The sequence below is a fragment of the Manis javanica genome, chromosome 1 (genome assembly GCF_040802235.1).
Source record: "Manis javanica isolate MJ-LG chromosome 1, MJ_LKY, whole genome shotgun sequence".
In the NCBI taxonomy this organism is placed as follows: domain Eukaryota; kingdom Metazoa; phylum Chordata; class Mammalia; order Pholidota; family Manidae; genus Manis; species Manis javanica.
Genome location: NC_133156.1, coordinates 222,987,781 through 223,011,850, shown reverse-complemented (window position 1 = coordinate 223,011,850; position 24,070 = coordinate 222,987,781). Strand labels below are relative to the sequence as shown.

Genomic DNA, 24,070 nt, shown 5'->3' with positions numbered 1-24,070 from the left:
TGGCTGCAGGTCCTCGGGGGCTGCACGGGTGACTGCGGGCCCCAGGGCCCGGCCGCCTTGCCCAAGAGCAGCCCGAGCGTGACCACGGCCTCGTGTGGAAGCTGCCCCTCCAGGAGAGCGTCGCGGTGCCTGTCGGGTTGGTGTGTGTGTGTGTGTGTGTGTGTGTGTGTGTGTGTGTGTGTGTGTGTGTGTGTCTGCGCGCGCGCGCCTGTGTGAGGCAGTGCGAGCGTGCGCGCGCGTGAGTTTCACAGCGTGTGCGCCGCCTGGCTGTTCGTCCCCGTGTCCGCCCTAGGTGTGTGCCTGTGTGTTGAATCCTCGTGTCCGTGTGTCTCTCCTCTCCGTCGCTCCGGTTCGCTCGTGCTCCCTGCGGGTGTCATGGAGAAGGTGGCAGAAGGAAGGAGGGCGGCGGAGGGCCTGTGGTGGCGCCGGGGACCCCGGCTGGACCGGGGCCAGTAGGGGCCCGGTGGGCAGCGGTGCAGCGCGGGCGCGCCGCGCCGAGAGCGGCCTGGACACGGCCCCGGTGGGGTTGGGGGGGCAGCGGCAGAGGCTCGGGGCGTGGAGGCAGGCGGGGACGCGCAGGCTCTTGGGGCGCGCAGGGCCGGCCTCTGGCGTCTACGGCCATACCACCCTGAACGCGCCCGATCTCGTCTGATCTCGGAAGCTAAGCAGGGTCGGGCCTGGTTAGTACTTGGATGGGAGACCGCCTGGGAATACCGGGTGCTGTAGGCTCTTTTTCCTCTGTGCCTCCCCGCTTTCTTTCTGCCCTGGCCCCCTGCCCCTCCCGCCCGCTCTAGCGCGGGCGCCTGCCCTCGCCCAGCCCCTTCCCCGCCCGCCCCGTCGTGGCCACCTGCTGCTGCCGGGCCTCGTCCCCCACCCCCACACGCCTCCGGGGGCTGGGGCTGGGGCTGGGGCTGGGGGTGCGAGTGGGGGTGGGGTGGGCACACCCGCCTTCAGCCGGCCAGCCCCGCCCAGAGGCAGGGCCAACCTGCGTGCGGGCCGGCGGTGTCCCCCACCGCGCAGGCAGGCCTTGGGCTCCCTCCGCAGCCTGGGAGCCCCTAAGCCGTGCGCTCCACTCGCGCCCACCCGCCGGACAGCGCAGGCCCTGGGCGCCCCCCAGCACCCGCCGCACGCCCCGTCCCCGGACCCCGGGCTGCGCTCCCCTCCTTGCCACGGTAGTGGGCTAGTGAATGCCCGGGCCGGCAGGAGGGGACCACCGTCCCTGGGCCCCGGGGCGCGCCCCGTCGTCCGCGCTCGGTGTGCGCGCCCTCGCCCCTCGGTCCCCGCCCCCCACCCGGGACCGGGAGCTGGCCGATCGACCGCGCCAGGCAGACGTCCGACGCCGCTCTCCCCGCAACAGCCAGGCGCGCGCGCTCCGGCGAGTGCCGGGGCGCCCGTGCCAAACGCACAGCGAGCAGCCGGAAGAAACGCGCCAGCGCGCGCTCACACCCATCTCCCGGGCGCCTGGTTCCCCGGGCAGGGGTCCCCGCACAACGCGGCGCCTCGCAGCGTGGCTGCAGGTCCTCGGGGGCTGCACGGGTGACTGCGGGCCCCAGGGCCCGGCCGCCTTGCCCAAGAGCAGCCCGAGCGTGACCACGGCCTCGTGTGGAAGCTGCCCCTCCAGGAGAGCGTCGCGGTGCCTGTCGGGTTGGTGTGTGTGTGTGTGTGTGTGTGTGTGTGTGTGTGTGTGTGTGTGTGTGTCTGCGCGCGCGCGCGCCTGTGTGAGGCAGTGCGAGCGTGCGCGCGCGTGAGTTTCACAGCGTGTGCGCCGCCTGGCTGTTCGTCCCCGTGTCCGCCCTAGGTGTGTGCCTGTGTGTTGAATCCTCGTGTCCGTGTGTCTCTCCTCTCCGTCGCTCCGGTTCGCTCGTGCTCCCTGCGGGTGTCATGGAGAAGGTGGCAGAAGGAAGGAGGGCGGCGGAGGGCCTGTGGTGGGGCGCCGGGGACCCCGGCTGGACCGGGGCCAGTAGGGGCCCGGTGGGCAGCGGTGCAGCGCGGGCGGGCCGGCGCGAGAGCGGCCTGGGCACGGGGCCGGTGGGGTTGGGGGGGCAGCGGCAGAGGCTCGGGGCGTGGAGGCAGGCGGGGACGCGCAGGCTCTTGGGGCGCGCAGGGCCGGCCTCTGGCGTCTACGGCCATACCACCCTGAACGCGCCCGATCTCGTCTGATCTCGGAAGCTAAGCAGGGTCGGGCCTGGTTAGTACTTGGATGGGAGACCGCCTGGGAATACCGGGTGCTGTAGGCTCTTTTTCCTCTCTGCCTCCCCGCTTTCTTTCTGCCCCGGCCCCCTGCCCCTCCCGCCCGCTCTAGCGCGGGCGCCTGCCCTCGCCCAGCCCCTTCCCCGCCCGCCCCGTCGTGGCCACCTGCTGCTGCCGGGCCTCGTCCCCCGCCCCCACACGCCTCCGGGGGCTGGGGCTGGGGCTGGGGCTGGGGGTGCGAGTGGGGGTGGGGTGGGCACACCCGCCTTCAGCCGGCCAGCCCCGCCCAGAGGCAGGGCCAACCTGCGTGCGGGCCGGCGGTGTCCCCCACCGCGCAGGCAGGCCTTGGGCTCCCTCCGCAGCCTGGGAGCCCCTAAGGCCGTGCGCTCCACTCGCGCCCACCCGCCGGACAGCGCAGGCCCTGGGCGCCCCCCAGCACACTCCGCACGCCCCGTCCCCGGACTCCGGGCTGCGCTCCCCTCCTTGCCACGGTAGTGGGGTAGTGAATGCCCGGGCCGACAGGAGGGGACCACCGTCCCCGGGCCCCGGGGCGCGCCCCGTGCTCCGCGCTCGGTGTGCGCGCCCTGGCCCCTCGGTCCCCGCCCCCCCACCCGGGACCGGGAGCGGGGCCGATCGACCGCGCCAGGCAGACGTCCGACGCCGCTCTCCCGCAACAGCCGGGCGCGCGCGCTCCAGCGAGTGCCGGGGCGCCCGTGCCAAACGCACAGCGAACAGCCGGAAGAAACGCGCCAGCGCGCGCTCACACCCATCTCCCCGGCGCCTGGTTCCCCGGGCAGGGGTCCCCGCACAACGCGGCGCCTCGCAGCGTGGCTGCAGGTCCTCGGGGGCTGGACGGGTGCCTGCGGGCCCCAGGGCCCGGCCGCCTTGCCCAAGAGCAGCCCGAGCGTGACCACGGCCTCGTGTGGAAGCTGCCCCTCCAGGAGAGCATCGCGGCGCCTGTCGGGTTGGTGTGTGTGTGTGTGTGTGTGTGTGTGTGTGTGTGTGTGTGTGTGTGTGTGTCTGCGCGCGCGCGCCTGTGTGAGGCAGTGCGGGCGTGCGCTCGCGCGAGTTTCACAGCGTGTGCGCCGCCTGGCTGTTCGTCCCCGTGTCCGCCCTAGGTGTGTGCCTGTGTGTTGAATCCTCGTGTCCGTGTGTCTCTCCTCTCCGTCGCTCCGGTTCGCTCGTGCTCCCTGCGGGTGTCATGGAGAAGGTGGCAGAAGGAAGGAGGGCGGCGGAGGGCCTGTGGTGGCGCCGGGGACCCCGGCTGGACCGGGGCCAGTAGGGGCCCGGTGGGCAGCGGTGCAGCGCGGGCGGGCCGGCGCGAGAGCGGCCTGGGCACGGGGCCGGTGGGGTTGGGGGGGCAGCGGCAGAGGCTCGGGGCGTGGAGGCAGGCGGGGACGCGCAGGCTCTTGGGGCGCGCAGGGCCGGCCTCTGGCGTCTACGGCCATACCACCCTGAACGCGCCCGATCTCGTCTGATCTCGGAAGCTAAGCAGGGTCGGGCCTGGTTAGTACTTGGATGGGAGACCGCCTGGGAATACCGGGTGCTGTAGGCTCTTTTTCCTCTGTGCCTCCCCGCTTTCTTTCTGCCCTGGCCCCCTGCCCCTCCCGCCCGCTCTAGCGCGGGCGCCTGCCCTCGCCCAGCCCCTTCCCCGCCCGCCCCGTCGTGGCCACCTGCTGCTGCCGGGCCTCGTCCCCCGCCCCCACACGCCTCCGGGGGCTGGGGCTGGGGCTGGGGCTGGGGGTGCGAGTGGGGGTGGGGTGGGCACACCCGCCTTCAGCCGGCCAGCCCCGCCCAGAGGCAGGGCCAACCTGCGTGCGGGCCGGCGGTGTCCCCCACCGCGCAGGCAGGCCTTGGGCTCCCTCCGCAGCCTGGGAGCCCCTAAGCCGTGCGCTCCACTCGCGCCCACCCGCCGGACAGCGCAGGCCCTGGGCGCCCCCCAGCACCCGCCGCACGCCCCGTCCCCGGACCCCGGGCTGCGCTCCCCTCCTTGCCACGGTAGTGGGCTAGTGAATGCCCGGGCCGGCAGGAGGGGACCACCGTCCCTGGGCCCCGGGGCGCGCCCCGTCGTCCGCGCTCGGTGTGCGCGCCCTCGCCCCTCGGTCCCCGCCCCCCACCCGGGACCGGGAGCGGGCCGATCGACCGCGCCAGGCAGACGTCCGACGCCGCTCTCCCGCAACAGCCAGGCGCGCGCGCTCCGGCGAGTGCCGGGGCGCCCGTGCCAAACGCACAGCGAGCAGCCGGAAGAAACGCGCCAGCGCGCGCTCACACCCATCTCCCGGGCGCCTGGTTCCCCGGGCAGGGGTCCCCGCACAACGCGGCGCCTCGCAGCGTGGCTGCAGGTCCTCGGGGGCTGCACGGGTGACTGCGGGCCCCAGGGCCCGGCCGCCTTGCCCAAGAGCAGCCCGAGCGTGACCACGGCCTCGTGTGGAAGCTGCCCCTCCAGGAGAGCGTCGCGGTGCCTGTCGGGTTGGTGTGTGTGTGTGTGTGTGTGTGTGTGTGTGTGTCTGCGCGCGCGCGCCTGTGTGAGGCAGTGCGAGCGTGCGCGCGCGTGAGTTTCACAGCGTGTGCGCCGCCTGGCTGTTCGTCCCCGTGTCCGCCCTAGGTGTGTGCCTGTGTGTTGAATCCTCGTGTCCGTGTGTCTCTCCTCTCCGTCGCTCCGGTTCGCTCGTGCTCCCTGCGGGTGTCATGGAGAAGGTGGCAGAAGGAAGGAGGGCGGCGGAGGGCCTGTGGTGGCGCCGGGGACCCCGGCTGGACCGGGGCCAGTAGGGGCCCGGTGGGCAGCGGTGCAGCGCGGGCGGGCCGGCGCGAGAGCGGCCTGGGCACGGGGCCGGTGGGGTTGGGGGGGCAGCGGCAGAGGCTCGGGGCGTGGAGGCAGGCGGGGACGCGCAGGCTCTTGGGGCGCGCAGGGCCGGCCTCTGGCGTCTACGGCCATACCACCCTGAACGCGCCTGATCTCGGAAGCTAAGCAGGGTCGGGCCTGGTTAGTACTTGGATGGGAGACCGCCTGGGAATACCGGGTGCTGTAGGCTCTTTTTCCTCTCTGCCTCCCCGCTTTCTTTCTGCCCTGGCCCCCTGCCCCTCCCGCCCGCTCTAGCGCGGGCGCCTGCCCTCGCCCAGCCCCTTCCCCGCCCGCCCCGTCGTGGCCACCTGCTGCTGCCGGGCCTCGTCCCCCGCCCCCACACGCCTCCGGGGGCTGGGGCTGGGGCTGGGGCTGGGGGTGCGAGTGGGGGTGGGGTGGGCACACCCGCCTTCAGCCGGCCAGCCCCGCCCAGAGGCAGGGCCAACCTGCGTGCGGGCCGGCGGTGTCCCCCACCGCGCAGGCAGGCCTTGGGCTCCCTCCGCAGCCTGGGAGCCCCTAAGCCGTGCGCTCCACTCGCGCCCACCCGCCGGACAGCGCAGGCCCTGGGCGCCCCCCAGCACCCGCCGCACGCCCCGTCCCCGGACCCCGGGCTGCGCTCCCCTCCTTGCCACGGTAGGGGGCTAGTGAATGCCCGGGCCGGCAGGAGGGGACCACCGTCCCTGGGCCCCGGGGCGCGCCCCGTCGTCCGCGCTCGGTGTGCGCGCCCTCGCCCCTCGGTCCCCGCCCCCCACCCGGGACCGGGAGCGGGCCGATCGACCGCGCCAGGCAGACGTCCGACGCCGCTCTCCCGCAACAGCCAGGCGCGCGCGCTCCGGCGAGTGCCGGGGCGCCCGTGCCAAACGCACAGCGAGCAGCCGGAAGAAACGCGCCAGCGCGCGCTCACACCCATCTCCCGGGCGCCTGGTTCCCCGGGCAGGGGTCCCCGCACAACGCGGCGCCTCGCAGCGTGGCTGCAGGTCCTCGGGGGCTGCACGGGTGACTGCGGGCCCCAGGGCCCGGCCGCCTTGCCCAAGAGCAGCCCGAGCGTGACCACGGCCTCGTGTGGAAGCTGCCCCTCCAGGAGAGCGTCGCGGTGCCTGTCGGGTTGGTGTGTGTGTGTGTGTGTGTGTGTGTGTGTGTGTGTGTGTGTGTGTGTGTGTGTGTGTCTGCGCGCGCGCGCCTGTGTGAGGCAGTGCGAGCGTGCGCGCGCGTGAGTTTCACAGCGTGTGCGCCGCCTGGCTGTTCGTCCCCGTGTCCGCCCTAGGTGTGTGCCTGTGTGTTGAATCCTCGTGTCCGTGTGTCTCTCCTCTCCGTCGCTCCGGTTCGCTCGTGCTCCCTGCGGGTGTCATGGAGAAGGTGGCAGAAGGAAGGAGGGCGGCGGAGGGCCTGTGGTGGCGCCGGGGACCCCGGCTGGACCGGGGCCAGTAGGGGCCCGGTGGGCAGCGGTGCAGCGCGGGCGGGCCGGCGCGAGAGCGGCCTGGGCACGGGGCCGGTGGGGTTGGGGGGGCAGCGGCAGAGGCTCGGGGCGTGGAGGCAGGCGGGGACGCGCAGGCTCTTGGGGCGCGCAGGGCCGGCCTCTGGCGTCTACGGCCATACCACCCTGAACGCGCCCGATCTCGTCTGATCTCGGAAGCTAAGCAGGGTCGGGCCTGGTTAGTACTTGGATGGGAGACCGCCTGGGAATACCGGGTGCTGTAGGCTCTTTTTCCTCTCTGCCTCCCCGCTTTCTTTCTGCCCTGGCCCCCTGCCCCTCCCGCCCGCTCTAGCGCGGGCGCCTGCCCTCGCCCAGCCCCTTCCCCGCCCGCCCCGTCGTGGCCACCTGCTGCTGCCGGGCCTCGCCCCCCGCCCCCACACGCCTCCGGGGGCTGGGGCTGGGGCTGGGGCTGGGGGTGCGAGTGGGGGTGGGGTGGGCACACCCGCCTTCAGCCGGCCAGCCCCGCCCAGAGGCAGGGCCAACCTGCGTGCGGGCCGGCGGTGTCCCCCACCGCGCAGGCAGGCCTTGGGCTCCCTCCGCAGCCTGGGAGCCCCTAAGCCGTGCGCTCCACTCGCGCCCACCCGCCGGACAGCGCAGGCCCTGGGCGCCCCCCAGCACACTCCGCACGCCCCGTCCCCCGGACTCCGGGCTGCGCTCCCCTCCTTGCCACGGTAGTGGGGTAGTGAATGCCCGGGCCGACAGGAGGGGACCACCGTCCCCGGGCCCCGGGGCGCGCCCCGTCGTGCTCCGCGCTCGGTGTGCGCGCCCTGGCCCCTCGGTCCCCGCCCCCCACCCGGGACCGGGAGCGGGCCGATCGACCGCGCCAGGCGGACGTCCGACGCCGCTCTCCCGCAACAGCCGGGCGCGCGCGCTCCAGCGAGTGCCGGGGCGCCCGTGCCAAACGCACAGCGAACAGCCGGAAGAAACGCGCCAGCGCGCGCTCACACCCATCTCCCGGGCGCCTGGTTCCCCGGGCAGGGGTCCCCGCACAACGCGGCGCCTCGCAGCGTGGCTGCAGGTCCTCGGGGGCTGGACGGGTGCCTGCGGGCCCCAGGGCCCGGCCGCCTTGCCCAAGAGCAGCCCGAGCGTGACCACGGCCTCGTGTGGAAGCTGCCCCTCCAGGAGAGCCTCGCGGCGCCTGTCGGGTTGGTGTGTGTGTGTGTGTGTGTGTGTGTGTGTGTGTGTGTGTGTGTGTGTGTGTGTGTGTGTGTGTGTCTGCGCGCGCGCGCCTGTGTGAGGCAGTGCGGGCAGTGGCGCGCGCGTGAGTTTCACAGCGTGTGCGCCGCCTGGCTGTTCGTCCCCGTGTCCGCCCTAGGTGTGTGCCTGTGTGTTGAATCCTCGTGTCCGTGTGTCTCTCCTCTCCGTCGCTCCGGTTCGCTCGTGCTCCCTGAGGGTGTCATGGAGAAGGTGGCAGAAGGAAGGAGGGCGGCGGAGGGCCTGTGGTGGCGCCGGGGACCCCGGCTGGACCGGGGCCAGTAGGGGCCCGGTGGGCAGCGGTGCAGCACGGGCGGGCCGGCGCGAGAGCGGCCTGGGCACGGGGCCGGTGGGGTTGGGGGGGCAGCGGCAGAGGCTCGGGGCGTGGAGGCAGGCGGGGACGCGCAGGCTCTTGGGGCGCGCAGGGCCGGCCTCTGGCGTCTACGGCCATACCACCCTGAACGCGCCCGATCTCGTCTGATCTCGGAAGCTAAGCAGGGTCGGGCCTGGTTAGTACTTGGATGGGAGACCGCCTGGGAATACCGGGTGCTGTAGGCTCTTTTTCCTCTCTGCCTCCCCGCTTTCTTTCTGCCCTGGCCCCCTGCCCCTCCCGCCCGCTCTAGCGCGGGCGCCTGCCCTCGCCCAGCCCCTTCCCCGCCCGCCCCGTCGTGGCCACCTGCTGCTGCCGGGCCTCGTCCCCCGCCCCCACACGCCTCCGGGGGCTGGGGCTGGGGCTGGGGCTGGGGGTGCGAGTGGGGGTGGGGTGGGCACACCCGCCTTCAGCCGGCCAGCCCCGCCCAGAGGCAGGGCCAACCTGCGTGCGGGCCGGCGGTGTCCCCCACCGCGCAGGCAGGCCTTGGGCTCCCTCCGCAGCCTGGGAGCCCCTAAGCCGTGCGCTCCACTCGCGCCCACCCGCCGGACAGCGCAGGCCCTGGGCGCCCCCCAGCACACTCCGCACGCCCCGTCCCCGGACTCCGGGCTGCGCTCCCCTCCTTGCCACGGTAGTGGGGTAGTGAATGCCCGGGCCGACAGGAGGGGGACCACCGTCCCCGGGCCCCGGGGCGCGCCCCGTGCTCCGCGCTCGGTGTGCGCGCCCTGGCCCCTCGGTCCCCGCCCCCCACCCGGGACCGGGAGCGGGCCGATCGACCGCGCCAGGCGGACGTCCGACGCCGCTCTCCCGCAACAGCCGGGCGCGCGCGCTCCAGCGAGTGCCGGGGCGCCCGTGCCAAACGCACAGCGAACAGCCGGAAGAAACGCGCCAGCGCGCGCTCACACCCATCTCCCGGCGCTGGTTCCCCGGGCAGGGGTCCCCGCACAACGCGGCGCCTCGCAGCGTGGCTGCAGGTCCTCGGGGGCTGGACGGGTGCCTGCGGGCCCCAGGGCCCGGCCGCCTTGCCCAAGAGCAGCCCGAGCGTGACCACGGCCTCGTGTGGAAGCTGCCCCTCCAGGAGAGCCTCGCGGCGCCTGTCGGGTTGGTGTGTGTGTGTGTGTGTGTGTGTGTGTGTGTGTGTGTGTGTGTGTGTGTGTCTGCGCGCGCGCGCCTGTGTGAGGCAGTGCGGGCGTGCGCGCGCGTGAGTTTCACAGCGTGTGCGCCGCCTGGCTGTTCGTCCCCGTGTCCGCCCTAGGTGTGTGCCTGTGTGTTGAATCCTCGTGTCCGTGTGTCTCTCCTCTCCGTCGCTCCGGTTCGCTCGTGCTCCCTGCGGGTGTCATGGAGAAGGTGGCAGAAGGAAGGAGGGCGGCGGAGGGCCTGTGGTGGCGCCGGGGACCCCGGCTGGACCGGGGCCAGTAGGGGCCCGGTGGGCAGCGGTGCAGCACGGGCGGGCCGGCGCGAGAGCGGCCTGGGCACGGGGCCGGTGGGGTTGGGGGGCAGCGGCAGAGGCTCGGGGCGTGGAGGCAGGCGGGGACGCGCAGGCTCTTGGGGCGCGCAGGGCCGGCCTCTGGCGTCTACGGCCATACCACCCTGAACGCGCCCGATCTCGTCTGATCTCGGAAGCTAAGCAGGGTCGGGCCTGGTTAGTACTTGGATGGGAGACCGCCTGGGAATACCGGGTGCTGTAGGCTCTTTTTCCTCTCAACCTCCCCGCTTTCTTTCTGCCCTGGCCCCCTGCCCCTCCCGCCCGCTCTAGCGCGGGCGCCTGCCCTCGCCCAGCCCCTTCCCCGCCCGCCCCGTCGTGGCCACCTGCTGCTGCCGGGCCTCGTCCCCCGCCCCCACACGCCTCCGGGGGCAGGGGCTGGGGCTGGGGCTGGGGGTGCGAGTGGGGGTGGGGTGGGCACACCCGCCTTCAGCCGGCCAGCCCCGCCCAGAGGCAGGGCCAACCTGCGTGCGGGCCGGCGGTGTCCCCCACCGCGCAGGCAGGCCTTGGGCTCCCTCCGCAGCCTGGGAGCCCCTAAGCCGTGCGCTCCACTCGCGCCCACCCGCCGGACAGCGCAGGCCCTGGGCGCCCCCCAGCACACTCCGCACGCCCCGTCCCCGGACTCCGGGCTGCGCTCCCCTCCTTGCCACGGTAGTGGGGTAGTGAATGCCCGGGCCGACAGGAGGGGACCACCGTCCCCGGGCCCCGGGGCGCGCCCCGTGCTCCGCGCTCGGTGTGCGCGCCCTGGCCCCTCGGTCCCCGCCCCCCACCCGGGACCGGGAGCGGGCCGATCGACCGCGCCAGGCGGACGTCCGACGCCGCTCTCCCGCAACAGCCGGGCGCGCACGCTCCAGCGAGTGCCGGGGCGCCCGTGCCAAACGCACAGCGAACAGCCGGAAGAAACGCGCCAGCGCGCGCTCACACCCATCTCCCGGCGCTGGTTCCCCGGGCAGGGGTCCCCGCACAACGCGGCGCCTCGCAGCGTGGCTGCAGGTCCTCGGGGGCTGGACGGGTGCCTGCGGGCCCCAGGGCCCGGCCGCCTTGCCCAAGAGCAGCCCGAGCGTGACCACGGCCTCGTGTGGAAGCTGCCCCTCCAGGAGAGCCTCGCGGCGCCTGTCGGGTTGGTGTGTGTGTGTGTGTGTGTGTGTGTGTGTGTGTGTGTGTGTGTGTGTGTGTGTCTGCGCGCGCGCGCCTGTGTGAGGCAGTGCGGGCGTGCGCGCGCGTGAGTTTCACAGCGTGTGCGCCGCCTGGCTGTTCGTCCCCGTGTCCGCCCTAGGTGTGTGCCTGTGTGTTGAATCCTCGTGTCCGTGTGTCTCTCCTCTCCGTCGCTCCGGTTCGCTCGTGCTCCCTGCGGGTGTCATGGAGAAGGTGGCAGAAGGAAGGAGGGCGGCGGAGGGCCTGTGGTGGCGCCGGGGACCCCGGCTGGACCGGGGCCAGTAGGGGCCCGGTGGGCAGCGGTGCAGCACGGGCGGGCCGGCGCGAGAGCGGCCTGGGCACGGGGCCGGTGGGGTTGGGGGGCAGCGGCAGAGGCTCGGGGCGTGGAGGCAGGCGGGGACGCGCAGGCTCTTGGGGCGCGCAGGGCCGGCCTCTGGCGTCTACGGCCATACCACCCTGAACGCGCCCGATCTCGTCTGATCTCGGAAGCTAAGCAGGGTCGGGCCTGGTTAGTACTTGGATGGGAGACCGCCTGGGAATACCGGGTGCTGTAGGCTCTTTTTCCTCTCTGCCTCCCCGCTTTCTTTCTGCCCTGGCCCCCTGCCCCTCCCGCCCGCTCTAGCGCGGGCGCCTGCCCTCGCCCAGCCCCTTCCCCGCCCGCCCCGTCGTGGCCACCTGCTGCTGCCGGGCCTCGTCCCCCGCCCCCACACGCCTCCGGGGGCTGGGGCTGGGGCTGGGGCTGGGGGTGCGAGTGGGGGTGGGGTGGGCACACCCGCCTTCAGCCGGCCAGCCCCGCCCAGAGGCAGGGCCAACCTGCGTGCGGGCCGGCGGTGTCCCCCACCGCGCAGGCAGGCCTTGGGCTCCCTCCGCAGCCTGGGAGCCCCTAAGCCGTGCGCTCCACTCGCGCCCACCCGCCGGACAGCGCAGGCCCTGGGCGCCCCCCAGCACACTCCGCACGCCCCGTCCCCGGACTCCGGGCTGCGCTCCCCTCCTTGCCACGGTAGTGGGGTAGTGAATGCCCGGGCCGACAGGAGGGGACCACCGTCCCCGGGCCCCGGGGCGCGCCCCGTGCTCCGCGCTCGGTGTGCGCGCCCTGGCCCCTCGGTCCCCGCCCCCCACCCGGGACCGGGAGCGGGCCGATCGACCGCGCCAGGCGGACGTCCGACGCCGCTCTCCCGCAACAGCCGGGCGCGCGCGCTCCAGCGAGTGCCGGGGCGCCCGTGCCAAACGCACAGCGAACAGCCGGAAGAAACGCGCCAGCGCGCGCTCACACCCATCTCCCGGCGCTGGTTCCCCGGGCAGGGGTCCCCGCACAACGCGGCGCCTCGCAGCGTGGCTGCAGGTCCTCGGGGGCTGGACGGGTGCCTGCGGGCCCCAGGGCCCGGCCGCCTTGCCCAAGAGCAGCCCGAGCGTGACCACGGCCTCGTGTGGAAGCTGCCCCTCCAGGAGAGCCTCGCGGCGCCTGTCGGGTTGGTGTGTGTGTGTGTGTGTGTGTGTGTGTGTGTGTGTGTGTGTGTGTGTGTGTGTGTGTGTGTGTCTGCGCGCGCGCGCCTGTGTGAGGCAGTGCGGGCGTGCGCGCGCGTGAGTTTCACAGCGTGTGCGCCGCCTGGCTGTTCGTCCCCGTGTCCGCCCTAGGTGTGTGCCTGTGTGTTGAATCCTCGTGTCCGTGTGTCTCTCCTCTCCGTCGCTCCGGTTCGCTCGTGCTCCCTGAGGGTGTCATGGAGAAGGTGGCAGAAGGAAGGAGGGCGGCGGAGGGCCTGTGGTGGCGCCGGGGACCCCGGCTGGACCGGGGCCAGTAGGGGCCCGGTGGGCAGCGGTGCAGCGCGGGCGGGCCGGCGCGAGAGCGGCCTGGGCACGGGGCCGGTGGGGTTGGGGGGCAGCGGCAGAGGCTCGGGGCGTGGAGGCAGGCGGGGACGCGCAGGCTCTTGGGGCGCGCAGGGCCGGCCTCTGGCGTCTACGGCCATACCACCCTGAACGCGCCCGATCTCGTCTGATCTCGGAAGCTAAGCAGGGTCGGGCCTGGTTAGTACTTGGATGGGAGACCGCCTGGGAATACCGGGTGCTGTAGGCTCTTTTTCCTCTCTGCCTCCCCGCTTTCTTTCTGCCCTGGCCCCCTGCCCCTCCCGCCCGCTCTAGCGCGGGCGCCTGCCCTCGCCCAGCCCCTTCCCCGCCCGCCCCGTCGTGGCCACCTGCTGCTGCCGGGCCTCGTCCCCCGCCCCCACACGCCTCCGGGGGCTGGGGCTGGGGCTGGGGCTGGGGGTGCGAGTGGGGGTGGGGTGGGCACACCCGCCTTCAGCCGGCCAGCCCCGCCCAGAGGCAGGGCCAACCTGCGTGCGGGCCGGCGGTGTCCCCCACCGCGCAGGCAGGCCTTGGGCTCCCTCCGCAGCCTGGGAGCCCCTAAGCCGTGCGCTCCACTCGCGCCCACCCGCCGGACAGCGCAGGCCCTGGGCGCCCCCCAGCACCCGCCGCACGCCCCGTCCCCGGACCCCGGGCTGCGCTCCCCTCCTTGCCACGGTAGGGGGCTAGTGAATGCCCGGGCCGGCAGGAGGGGACCACCGTCCCTGGGCCCCGGGGCGCGCCCCGTCGTCCGCGCTCGGTGTGCGCGCCCTCGCCCCTCGGTCCCCGCCCCCCACCCGGGACCGGGAGCGGGCCGATCGACCGCGCCAGGCAGACGTCCGACGCCGCTCTCCCGCAACAGCCAGGCGCGCGCGCTCCGGCGAGTGCCGGGGCGCCCGTGCCAAACGCACAGCGAGCAGCCGGAAGAAACGCGCCAGCGCGCGCTCACACCCATCTCCCGGGCGCCTGGTTCCCCGGGCAGGGGTCCCCGCACAACGCGGCGCCTCGCAGCGTGGCTGCAGGTCCTCGGGGGCTGCACGGGTGACTGCGGGCCCCAGGGCCCGGCCGCCTTGCCCAAGAGCAGCCCGAGCGTGACCACGGCCTCGTGTGGAAGCTGCCCCTCCAGGAGAGCGTCGCGGTGCCTGTCGGGTTGGTGTGTGTGTGTGTGTGTGTGTGTGTGTGTGTGTGTGTGTGTGTGTGTGTGTCTGCGCGCGCGCGCCTGTGTGAGGCAGTGCGGGCGTGCGCTCGCGCGAGTTTCACAGCGTGTGCGCCGCCTGGCTGTTCGTCCCCGTGTCCGCCCTAGGTGTGTGCCTGTGTGTTGAATCCTCGTGTCCGTGTGTCTCTCCTCTCCGTCGCTCCGGTTCGCTCGTGCTCCCTGCGGGTGTCATGGAGAAGGTGGCAGAAGGAAGGAGGGCGGCGGAGGGCCTGTGGTGGGGCCGGGGGCCCCGCGTGGACCGGGGCCAGTAGGGGCCCGGTGGGCAGCGGTGCAGCGCGGGCGGGCCGGCGCGAGAGCGGCCTGGGCACGGGGCCGGTGGGGTTGGGGGGCAGCGGCAGAGGCTCGGGGCGTGGAGGCAGGCGGGGACGCGCAGGCTCTTGGGGCGCGCAGGGCCGGCCTCTGGCGTCTACGGCCATACCACCCTGAACGCGCCCGATCTCGTCTGATCTCGGAAGCTAAGCAGGGTCGGGCCTGGTTAGTACTTGGATGGGAGACCGCCTGGGAATACCGGGTGCTGTAGGCTCTTTTTCCTCTCTGCCTCCCCGCTTTCTTTCTGCCCTGGCCCCCTGCCCCTCCCGCCCGCTCTAGCGCGGGCGCCTGCCCTCGCCCAGCCCCTTCCCCGCCCGCCCCGTCGTGGCCACCTGCTGCTGCCGGGCCTCGTCCCCCGCCCCCACACGCCTCCGGGGGCTGGGGCTGGGGCTGGGGCTGGGGGTGCGAGTGGGGGTGGGGTGGGCACACCCGCCTTCAGCCGGCCAGCCCCGCCCAGAGGCAGGGCCAACCTGCGTGCGGGCCGGCGGTGTCCCCCACCGCGCAGGCAGGCCTTGGGCTCCCTCCGCAGCCTGGGAGCCCCTAAGCCGTGCGCTCCACTCGCGCCCACCCGCCGGACAGCGCAGGCCCTGGGCGCCCCCCAGCACACTCCGCACGCCCCGTCCCCGGACTCCGGGCTGCGCTCCCCTCCTTGCCACGGTAGTGGGGTAGTGAATGCCCGGGCCGACAGGAGGGGACCACCGTCCCCGGGCCCCGGGGCGCGCCCCGTGCTCCGCGCTCGGTGTGCGCGCCCTGGCCCCTCGGTCCCCGCCCCCCACCCGGGACCGGGAGCGGGCCGATCGACCGCGCCAGGCAGACGTCCGACGCCGCTCTCCCGCAACAGCCGGGCGCGCGCGCTCCAGCGAGTGCCGGGGCGCCCGTGCCAAACGCACAGCGAACAGCCGGAAGAAACGCGCCAGCGCGCGCTCACACCCATCTCCCGGCGCTGGTTCCCCGGGCAGGGGTCCCCGCACAACGCGGCGCCTCGCAGCGTGGCTGCAGGTCCTCGGGGGCTGGACGGGTGCCTGCGGGCCCCAGGGCCCGGCCGCCTTGCCCAAGAGCAGCCCGAGCGTGACCACGGCCTCGTGTGGAAGCTGCCCCTCCAGGAGAGCGTCGCGGCGCCTGTCGGGTTGGTTGTGTGTGTGTGTGTGTGTGTGTGTGTGTGTGTGTGTGTGTGTGTGTGTGTGTGTGTCTGCGCGCGCGCGCCTGTGTGAGGCAGTGCGAGCGTGCGCGCGCGTGAGTTTCACAGCGTGTGCGCCGCCTGGCTGTTCGTCCCCGTGTCCGCCCTAGGTGTGTGCCTGTGTGTTGAATCCTCGTGTCCGTGTGTCTCTCCTCTCCGTCGCTCCGGTTCGCTCGTGCTCCCTGCGGGTGTCATGGAGAAGGTGGCAGAAGGAAGGAGGGCGGCGGAGGGCCTGTGGTGGCGCCGGGGACCCCGGCTGGACCGGGGCCAGTAGGGGCCCGGTGGGCAGCGGTGCAGCGCGGGCGGGCCGGCGCGAGAGCGGCCTGGGCACGGGGCCGGTGGGGTTGGGGGGGCAGCGGCAGAGGCTCGGGGCGTGGAGGCAGGCGGGGACGCGCAGGCTCTTGGGGCGCGCAGGGCCGGCCTCTGGCGTCTACGGCCATACCACCCTGAACGCGCCCGATCTCGTCTGATCTCGGAAGCTAAGCAGGGTCGGGCCTGGTTAGTACTTGGATGGGAGACCGCCTGGGAATACCGGGTGCTGTAGGCTCTTTTTCCTCTCTGCCTCCCCGCTTTCTTTCTGCCCTGGCCCCCTGCCCCTCCCGCCCGCTCTAGCGCGGGCGCCTGCCCTCGCCCAGCCCCTTCCCCGCCCGCCCCGTCGTGGCCACCTGCTGCTGCCGGGCCTCGTCCCCCGCCCCCACACGCCTCCGGGGGCTGGGGCTGGGGCTGGGGCTGGGGGTGCGAGTGGGGGTGGGGTGGGCACACCCGCCTTCAGCCGGCCAGCCCCGCCCAGAGGCAGGGCCAACCTGCGTGCGGGCCGGCGGTGTCCCCCACCGCGCAGGCAGGCCTTGGGCTCCCTCCGCAGCCTGGGAGCCCCTAAGCCGTGCGCTCCACTCGCGCCCACCCGCCGGACAGCGCAGGCCCTGGGCGCCCCCCAGCACCCGCCGCACGCCCCGTCCCCGGACCCCGGGCTGCGCTCCCCTCCTTGCCACGGTAGTGGGCTAGTGAATGCCCGGGCCGGCAGGAGGGGACCACCGTCCCTGGGCCCCGGGGCGCGCCCCGTCGTCCGCGCTCGGTGTGCGCGCCCTCGCCCCTCGGTCCCCGCCCCCCACCCGGGACCGGGAGCGGGCCGATCGACCGCGCCAGGCAGACGTCCGACGCCGCTCTCCCGCAACAGCCAGGCGCGCGCGCTCCGGCGAGTGCCGGGGCGCCCGTGCCAAACGCACAGCGAGCAGCCGGAAGAAACGCGCCAGCGCGCGCTCACACCCATCTCCCGGGCGCCTGGTTCCCCGGGCAGGGGTCCCCGCACAACGCGGCGCCTCGCAGCGTGGCTGCAGGTCCTCGGGGGCTGCACGGGTGACTGCGGGCCCCAGGGCCCGGCCGCCTTGCCCAAGAGCAGCCCGAGCGTGACCACGGCCTCGTGTGGAAGCTGCCCCTCCAGGAGAGCGTCGCGGTGCCTGTCGGGTTGGTGTGTGTGTGTGTGTGTGTGTGTGTGTGTGTGTGTGTGTGTGTGTGTGTGTGTGTGTGTCTGCGCGCGCGCGCCTGTGTGAGGCAGTGCGAGCGTGCGCGCGCGTGAGTTTCACAGCGTGTGCGCCGCCTGGCTGTTCGTCCCCGTGTCCGCCCTAGGTGTGTGCCTGTGTGTTGAATCCTCGTGTCCGTGTGTCTCTCCTCTCCGTCGCTCCGGTTCGCTCGTGCTCCCTGCGGGTGTCATGGAGAAGGTGGCAGAAGGAAGGAGGGCGGCGGAGGGCCTGTGGTGGCGCCGGGGACCCCGGCTGGACCGGGGCCAGTAGGGGCCCGGTGGGCAGCGGTGCAGCGCGGGCGGGCCGGCGCGAGAGCGGCCTGGGCACGGGGCCGGTGGGGTTGGGGGGCAGCGGCAGAGGCTCGGGGCGTGGAGGCGGGCGGGGACGCGCAGGCTCTTGGGGCGCGCAGGGCCGGCCTCTGGCGTCTACGGCCATACCACCCTGAACGCGCCCGATCTCGTCTGATCTCGGAAGCTAAGCAGGGTCGGGCCTGGTTAGTACTTGGATGGGAGACCGCCTGGGAATACCGGGTGCTGTAGGCTCTTTTTCCTCTCTGCCTCCCCGCTTTCTTTCTGCCCTGGCCCCCTGCCCCTCCCGCCCGCTCTAGCGCGGGCGCCTGCCCTCGCCCAGCCCCTTCCCCGCCCGCCCCGTCGTGGCCACCTGCTGCTGCCGGGCCTCGTCCCCCGCCCCCACACGCCTCCGGGGGCTGGGGCTGGGGCTGGGGCTGGGGGTGCGAGTGGGGGTGGGGTGGGCACACCCGCCTTCAGCCGGCCAGCCCCGCCCAGAGGCAGGGCCAACCTGCGTGCGGGCCGGCGGTGTCCCCCACCGCGCAGGCAGGCCTTGGGCTCCCTCCGCAGCCTGGGAGCCCCTAAGCCGTGCGCTCCACTCGCGCCCACCCGCCGGACAGCGCAGGCCCTGGGCGCCCCCCAGCACCCGCCGCACGCCCCGTCCCCGGACCCCGGGCTGCGCTCCCCTCCTTGCCACGGTAGGGGGCTAGTGAATGCCCGGGCCGGCAGGAGGGGACCACCGTCCCTGGGCCCCGGGGCGCGCCCCGTCGTCCGCGCTCGGTGTGCGCGCCCTCGCCCCTCGGTCCCCGCCCCCCACCCGGGACCGGGAGCGGGCCGATCGACCGCGCCAGGCAGACGTCCGACGCCGCTCTCCCGCAACAGCCAGGCGCGCGCGCTCCGGCGAGTGCCGGGGCGCCCGTGCCAAACGCACAGCGAGCAGCCGGAAGAAACGCGCCAGCGCGCGCTCACACCCATCTCCCGGGCGCCTGGTTCCCCGGGCAGGGGTCCCCGCACAACGCGGCGCCTCGCAGCGTGGCTGCAGGTCCTCGGGGGCTGCACGGGTGACTGCGGGCCCCAGGGCCCGGCCGCCTTGCCCAAGAGCAGCCCGAGCGTGACCACGGCCTCGTGTGGAAGCTGCCCCTCCAGGAGAGCGTCGCGGTGCCTGTCGGGTTGGTGTGTGTGTGTGTGTGTGTGTGTGTGTGTGTGTGTGTGTGTGTGTGTGTGTGTGTGTGTGTCTGCGCGCGCGCGCCTGTGTGAGGCAGTGCGAGCGTGCGCGCGCGTGAGTTTCACAGCGTGTGCGCCGCCTGGCTGTTCGTCCCCGTGTCCGCCCTAGGTGTGTGCCTGTGTGTTGAATCCTCGTGTCCGTGTGTCTCTCCTCTCCGTCGCTCCGGTTCGCTCGTGCTCCCTGCGGGTGTCATGGAGAAGGTGGCAGAAGGAAGGAGGGCGGCGGAGGGCCTGTGGTGGCGCCGGGGACCCCGGCTGGACCGGGGCCAGTAGGGGCCCGGTGGGCAGCGGTGCAGCGCGGGCGGGCCGGCGCGAGAGCGGCCTGGGCACGGGGCCGGTGGGGTTGGGGGGGCAGCGGCAGAGGCTCGGGGCGTGGAGGCAGGCGGGGACGCGCAGGCTCTTGGGGCGCGCAGGGCCGGCCTCTGGCGTCTACGGCCATACCACCCTGAACGCGCCCGATCTCGTCTGATCTCGGAAGCTAAGCAGGGTCGGGCCTGGTTAGTACTTGGATGGGAGACCGCCTGGGAATACCGGGTGCTGTAGGCTCTTTTTCCTCTCTGCCTCCCCGCTTTCTTTCTGCCCTGGCCCCCTGCCCCTCCCGCCCGCTCTAGCGCGGGCGCCTGCCCTCGCCCAGCCCCTTCCCCGCCCGCCCCGTCGTGGCCACCTGCTGCTGCCGGGCCTCGTCCCCCGCCCCCACACGCCTCCGGGGGCTGGGGCTGGGGCTGGGGCTGGGGGTGCGAGTGGGGGTGGGGTGGGCACACCCGCCTTCAGCCGGCCAGCCCCGCCCAGAGGCAGGGCCAACCTGCGTGCGGGCCGGCGGTGTCCCCCACCGCGCAGGCAGGCCTTGGGCTCCCTCCGCAGCCTGGGAGCCCCTAAGCCGTGCGCTCCACTCGCGCCCACCCGCCGGACAGCGCAGGGCCCGGGCGCCCCCCAGCACCCGCCGCACGCCCCGTCCCCGGACCCCGGGCTGCGCTCCCCTCCTTGCCACGGTAGGGGGCTAGTGAATGCCCGGGCCGGCAGGAGGGGACCACCGTCCCTGGGCCCCGGGGCGCGCCCCGTCGTCCGCGCTCGGTGTGCGCGCCCTCGCCCCTCGGTCCCCGCCCCCCACCCGGGACCGGGAGCGGGCCGATCGACCGCGCCAGGCAGACGTCCGACGCCGCTCTCCCGCAACAGCCAGGCGCGCGCGCTCCGGCGAGTGCCGGGGCGCCCGTGCCAAACGCACAGCGAGCAGCCGGAAGAAACGCGCCAGCGCGCGCTCACACCCATCTCCCGGGCGCCTGGTTCCCCGGGCAGGGGTCCCCCCGCACAACGCGGCGCCTCGCAGCGTGGCTGCAGGTCCTCGGGGGCTGCACGGGTGACTGCGGGCCCCAGGGCCCGGCCGCCTTGCCCAAGAGCAGCCCGAGCGTGACCACGGCCTCGTGTGGAAGCTGCCCCTCCAGGAGAGCGTCGCGGTGCCTGTCGGGTTGGTGTGTGTGTGTGTGTGTGTGTGTGTGTGTGTGTGTGTGTGTGTGTGTGTGTGTGTGTGTCTGCGCGCGCGCGCCTGTGTGAGGCAGTGCGAGCGTGCGCGCGCGTGAGTTTCACAGCGTGTGCGCCGCCTGGCTGTTCGTCCCCGTGTCCGCCCTAGGTGTGTGCCTGTGTGTTGAATCCTCGTGTCCGTGTGTCTCTCCTCTCCGTCGCTCCGGTTCGCTCGTGCTCCCTGCGGGTGTCATGGAGAAGGTGGCAGAAGGAAGGAGGGCGGCGGAGGGCCTGTGGTGGCGCCGGGGACCCCGGCTGGACCGGGGCCAGTAGGGGCCCGGTGGGCAGCGGTGCAGCGCGGGCGGGCCGGCGCGAGAGCGGCCTGGGCACGGGGCCGGTGGGGTTGGGGGGGCAGCGGCAGAGGCTCGGGGCGTGGAGGCAGGCGGGGACGCGCAGGCTCTTGGGGCGCGCAGGGCCGGCCTCTGGCGTCTACGGCCATACCACCCTGAACGCGCCCGATCTCGTCTGATCTCGGAAGCTAAGCAGGGTCGGGCCTGGTTAGTACTTGGATGGGAGACCGCCTGGGAATACCGGGTGCTGTAGGCTCTTTTTCCTCTCTGCCTCCCCGCTTTCTTTCTGCCCTGGCCCCCTGCCCCTCCCGCCCGCTCTAGCGCGGGCGCCTGCCCTCGCCCAGCCCCTTCCCCGCCCGCCCCGTCGTGGCCACCTGCTGCTGCCGGGCCTCGTCCCCCGCCCCCACACGCCTCCGGGGGCTGGGGCTGGGGCTGGGGCTGGGGGTGCGAGTGGGGGTGGGGTGGGCACACCCGCCTTCAGCCGGCCAGCCCCGCCCAGAGGCAGGGCCAACCTGCGTGCGGGCCGGCGGTGTCCCCCACCGCGCAGGCAGGCCTTGGGCTCCCTCCGCAGCCTGGGAGCCCCTAAGCCGTGCGCTCCACTCGCGCCCACCCGCCGGACAGCGCAGGCCCTGGGCGCCCCCCAGCACCCGCCGCACGCCCCGTCCCCGGACCCCGGGCTGCGCTCCCCTCCTTGCCACGGTAGGGGGCTAGTGAATGCCCGGGCCGGCAGGAGGGGACCACCGTCCCTGGGCCCCGGGGCGCGCCCCGTCGTCCGCGCTCGGTGTGCGCGCCCTCGCCCCTCGGTCCCCGCCCCCCACCCGGGACCGGGAGCGGGCCGATCGACCGCGCCAGGCAGACGTCCGACGCCGCTCTCCCGCAACAGCCAGGCGCGCGCGCTCCGGCGAGTGCCGGGGCGCCCGTGCCAAACGCACAGCGAGCAGCCGGAAGAAACGCGCCAGCGCGCGCTCACACCCATCTCCCGGGCGCCTGGTTCCCCGGGCAGGGGTCCCCGCACAACGCGGCGCCTCGCAGCGTGGCTGCAGGTCCTCGGGGGCTGCACGGGTGACTGCGGGCCCCAGGGCCCGGCCGCCTTGCCCAAGAGCAGCCCGAGCGTGACCACGGCCTCGTGTGGAAGCTGCCCCTCCAGGAGAGCGTCGCGGTGCCTGTCGGGTTGGTGTGTGTGTGTGTGGTGTGGTGTGTGTGTGTGTGTGTGTGTGTGTGTGTGTGTCTGCGCGCGCGCGCCTGGGTGAGGCGGTCCGGGCGTGCGCTCGCGCGAGTTTCACAGCGTGTGCGCCGCCTGGCTGTTCGTCCCCGTGTCCGCCCTAGGTGTGTGCCTGTGTGTTGAATCCTCGTGTCCGTGTGTCTCTCCTCTCCGTCGCTCCGGTTCGCTCGTGCTCCCTGCGGGTGTCATGGAGAAGGTGGCAGAAGGAAGGAGGGCGGCGGAGGGCCTGTGGTGGCGCCGGGGACCCCGGCTGGACCGGGGCCAGTAGGGGCCCGGTGGGCAGCGGTGCAGCGCGGGCGGGCCGGCGCGAGAGCGGCCTGGGCACGGGGCCGGTGGGGTTGGGGGGCAGCGGCAGAGGCTCGGGGCGTGGAGGCAGGCGGGGACGCGCAGGCTCTTGGGGCGCGCAGGGCCGGCCTCTGGCGTCTACGGCCATACCACCCTGAACGCGCCCGATCTCGTCTGATCTCGGAAGCTAAGCAGGGTCGGGCCTGGTTAGTACTTGGATGGGAGACCGCCTGGGAATACCGGGTGCTGTAGGCTCTTTTTCCTCTCTGCCTCCCCGCTTTCTTTCTGCCCTGGCCCCCTGCCCCTCCCGCCCGCTCTAGCGCGGGCGCCTGCCCTCGCCCAGCCCCTTCCCCGCCCGCCCCGTCGTGGCCACCTGCTGCTGCCGGGCCTCGTCCCCCGCCCCCACACGCCTCCGGGGGCTGGGGCTGGGGCTGGGGCTGGGGGTGCGAGTGGGGGTGGGGTGGGCACACCCGCCTTCAGCCGGCCAGCCCCGCCCAGAGGCAGGGCCAACCTGCGTGCGGGCCGGCGGTGTCCCCCACCGCGCAGGCAGGCCTTGGGCTCCCTCCGCAGCCTGGGAGCCCCTAAGCCGTGCGCTCCACTCGCGCCCACCCGCCGGACAGCGCAGGCCCTGGGCGCCCCCCAGCACCCGCCGCACGCCCCGTCCCCGGACCCCGGGCTGCGCTCCCCTCCTTGCCACGGTAGGGGGCTAGTGAATGCCCGGGCCGGCAGGAGGGGACCACCGTCCCTGGGCCCCGGGGCGCGCCCCGTCGTCCGCGCTCGGTGTGCGCGCCCTCGCCCCTCGGTCCCCGCCCCCCACCCGGGACCGGGAGCGGGCCGATCGACCGCGCCAGGCAGACGTCCGACGCCGCTCTCCCGCAACAGCCAGGCGCGCGCGCTCCGGCGAGTGCCGGGGCGCCCGTGCCAAACGCACAGCGAGCAGCCGGAAGAAACGCGCCAGCGCGCGCTCACACCCATCTCCCGGGCGCCTGGTTCCCCGGGCAGGGGTCCCCGCACAACGCGGCGCCTCGCAGCGTGGCTGCAGGTCCTCGGGGGCTGCACGGGTGACTGCGGGCCCCAGGGCCCGGCCGCCTTGCCCAAGAGCAGCCCGAGCGTGACCACGGCCTCGTGTGGAAGCTGCCCCTCCAGGAGAGCGTCGCGGCGCCTGTCGGGTTGTGTGTGTGTGTGTGTGTGTGTGTGTGTGTGTGTGTGTGTGTGTGTGTGTGTCTGCGCGCGCGCGCCTGTGTGAGGCAGTGCGAGCGTGCGCGCGCGTGAGTTTCACAGCGTGTGCGCCGCCTGGCTGTTCGTCCCCGTGTCCGCCCTAGGTGTGTGCCTGTGTGTTGAATCCTCGTGTCCGTGTGTCTCTCCTCTCCGTCGCTCCGGTTCGCTCGTGCTCCCTGCGGGTGTCATGGAGAAGGTGGCAGAAGGAAGGAGGGCGGCGGAGGGCCTGTGGTGGCGCCGGGGACCCCGGCTGGACCGGGGCCAGTAGGGGCCCGGTGGGCAGCGGTGCAGCGCGGGCGGGCCGGCGCGAGAGCGGCCTGGGCACGGGGCCGGTGGGGTTGGGGGGCAGCGGCAGAGGCTCGGGGCGTGGAGGCAGGCGGGGACGCGCAGGCTCTTGGGGCGCGCAGGGCCGGCCTCTGGCGTCTACGGCCATACCACCCTGAACGCGCCCGATCTCGTCTGATCTCGGAAGCTAAGCAGGGTCGGGCCTGGTTAGTACTTGGATGGGAGACCGCCTGGGAATACCGGGTGCTGTAGGCTCTTTTTCCTCTCTGCCTCCCCGCTTTCTTTCTGCCCTGGCCCCCTGCCCCTCCCGCCCGCTCTAGCGCGGGCGCCTGCCCTCGCCCAGCCCCTTCCCCGCCCGCCCCGTCGTGGCCACCTGCTGCTGCCGGGCCTCGTCCCCCGCCCCCACACGCCTCCGGGGGCTGGGGCTGGGGCTGGGGCTGGGGGTGCGAGTGGGGGTGGGGTGGGCACACCCGCCTTCAGCCGGCCAGCCCCGCCCAGAGGCAGGGCCAACCTGCGTGCGGGCCGGCGGTGTCCCCCACCGCGCAGGCAGGCCTTGGGCTCCCTCCGCAGCCTGGGAGCCCCTAAGCCGTGCGCTCCACTCGCGCCCACCCGCCGGACAGCGCAGGCCCTGGGCGCCCCCCAGCACACTCCGCACGCCCCGTCCCCGGACTCCGGGCTGCGCTCCCCTCCTTGCCACGGTAGTGGGGTAGTGAATGCCCGGGCCGACAGGAGGGGACCACCGTCCCCGGGCCCCGGGGCGCGCCCCGTGCTCCGCGCTCGGTGTGCGCGCCCTGGCCCCTCGGTCCCCGCCCCCCACCCGGGACCGGGAGCGGGCCGATCGACCGCGCCAGGCAGACGTCCGACGCCGCTCTCCCGCAACAGCCGGGCGCGCGCGCTCCAGCGAGTGCCGGGGCGCCCGTGCCAAACGCACAGCGAACAGCCGGAAGAAACGCGCCAGCGCGCGCTCACACCCATCTCCCG

At 74.4% G+C, this 24,070-nt stretch overlaps 15 non-coding genes and 1 pseudogene across 15 annotated transcripts; all 16 read left to right on the top strand.

The window, feature by feature from the left end:
- The first annotated feature begins 610 nt into the window (after window positions 1–610).
- LOC140844862 (5S ribosomal RNA) lies at window positions 611–729 on the top strand. The gene has a single exon (XR_012123364.1). It is a non-coding gene; the product is annotated as a 5S ribosomal RNA (ribosomal RNA).
- A 1,389-nt stretch (window positions 730–2,118) lies between these two features.
- On the top strand, window positions 2,119–2,237 carry LOC140844861 (5S ribosomal RNA). The gene has a single exon (XR_012123355.1). It is a non-coding gene; the product is annotated as a 5S ribosomal RNA (ribosomal RNA).
- Window positions 2,238–3,626: 1,389 nt separating this feature from the next.
- LOC140844860 (5S ribosomal RNA) lies at window positions 3,627–3,745 on the top strand. Its single transcript, XR_012123353.1, has one exon. It is a non-coding gene; the product is annotated as a 5S ribosomal RNA (ribosomal RNA).
- Window positions 3,746–5,113: 1,368 nt separating this feature from the next.
- LOC140844898 (5S ribosomal RNA) lies at window positions 5,114–5,222 on the top strand (annotated as a pseudogene).
- Window positions 5,223–6,614: 1,392 nt separating this feature from the next.
- Window positions 6,615–6,733, top strand: LOC140844858 (5S ribosomal RNA). The gene has a single exon (XR_012123351.1). It is a non-coding gene; the product is annotated as a 5S ribosomal RNA (ribosomal RNA).
- A 1,406-nt stretch (window positions 6,734–8,139) lies between these two features.
- Window positions 8,140–8,258, top strand: LOC140844857 (5S ribosomal RNA). Its single transcript, XR_012123348.1, has one exon. It is a non-coding gene; the product is annotated as a 5S ribosomal RNA (ribosomal RNA).
- A 1,384-nt stretch (window positions 8,259–9,642) lies between these two features.
- Window positions 9,643–9,761, top strand: LOC140844811 (5S ribosomal RNA). The gene has a single exon (XR_012123311.1). It is a non-coding gene; the product is annotated as a 5S ribosomal RNA (ribosomal RNA).
- A 1,385-nt stretch (window positions 9,762–11,146) lies between these two features.
- Window positions 11,147–11,265, top strand: LOC140844750 (5S ribosomal RNA). The gene has a single exon (XR_012123242.1). It is a non-coding gene; the product is annotated as a 5S ribosomal RNA (ribosomal RNA).
- Window positions 11,266–12,660: 1,395 nt separating this feature from the next.
- LOC140844721 (5S ribosomal RNA) lies at window positions 12,661–12,779 on the top strand. Its single transcript, XR_012123199.1, has one exon. It is a non-coding gene; the product is annotated as a 5S ribosomal RNA (ribosomal RNA).
- A 1,385-nt stretch (window positions 12,780–14,164) lies between these two features.
- LOC140844700 (5S ribosomal RNA) lies at window positions 14,165–14,283 on the top strand. The gene has a single exon (XR_012123192.1). It is a non-coding gene; the product is annotated as a 5S ribosomal RNA (ribosomal RNA).
- Window positions 14,284–15,674: 1,391 nt separating this feature from the next.
- On the top strand, window positions 15,675–15,793 carry LOC140844654 (5S ribosomal RNA). Its single transcript, XR_012123191.1, has one exon. It is a non-coding gene; the product is annotated as a 5S ribosomal RNA (ribosomal RNA).
- Window positions 15,794–17,186: 1,393 nt separating this feature from the next.
- Window positions 17,187–17,305, top strand: LOC140844625 (5S ribosomal RNA). Its single transcript, XR_012123190.1, has one exon. It is a non-coding gene; the product is annotated as a 5S ribosomal RNA (ribosomal RNA).
- A 1,396-nt stretch (window positions 17,306–18,701) lies between these two features.
- LOC140844623 (5S ribosomal RNA) lies at window positions 18,702–18,820 on the top strand. The gene has a single exon (XR_012123187.1). It is a non-coding gene; the product is annotated as a 5S ribosomal RNA (ribosomal RNA).
- Window positions 18,821–20,216: 1,396 nt separating this feature from the next.
- On the top strand, window positions 20,217–20,335 carry LOC140844612 (5S ribosomal RNA). The gene has a single exon (XR_012123174.1). It is a non-coding gene; the product is annotated as a 5S ribosomal RNA (ribosomal RNA).
- Window positions 20,336–21,722: 1,387 nt separating this feature from the next.
- LOC140844609 (5S ribosomal RNA) lies at window positions 21,723–21,841 on the top strand. Its single transcript, XR_012123169.1, has one exon. It is a non-coding gene; the product is annotated as a 5S ribosomal RNA (ribosomal RNA).
- A 1,384-nt stretch (window positions 21,842–23,225) lies between these two features.
- On the top strand, window positions 23,226–23,344 carry LOC140844604 (5S ribosomal RNA). Its single transcript, XR_012123158.1, has one exon. It is a non-coding gene; the product is annotated as a 5S ribosomal RNA (ribosomal RNA).
- Window positions 23,345–24,070: the final 726 nt, after the last annotated feature.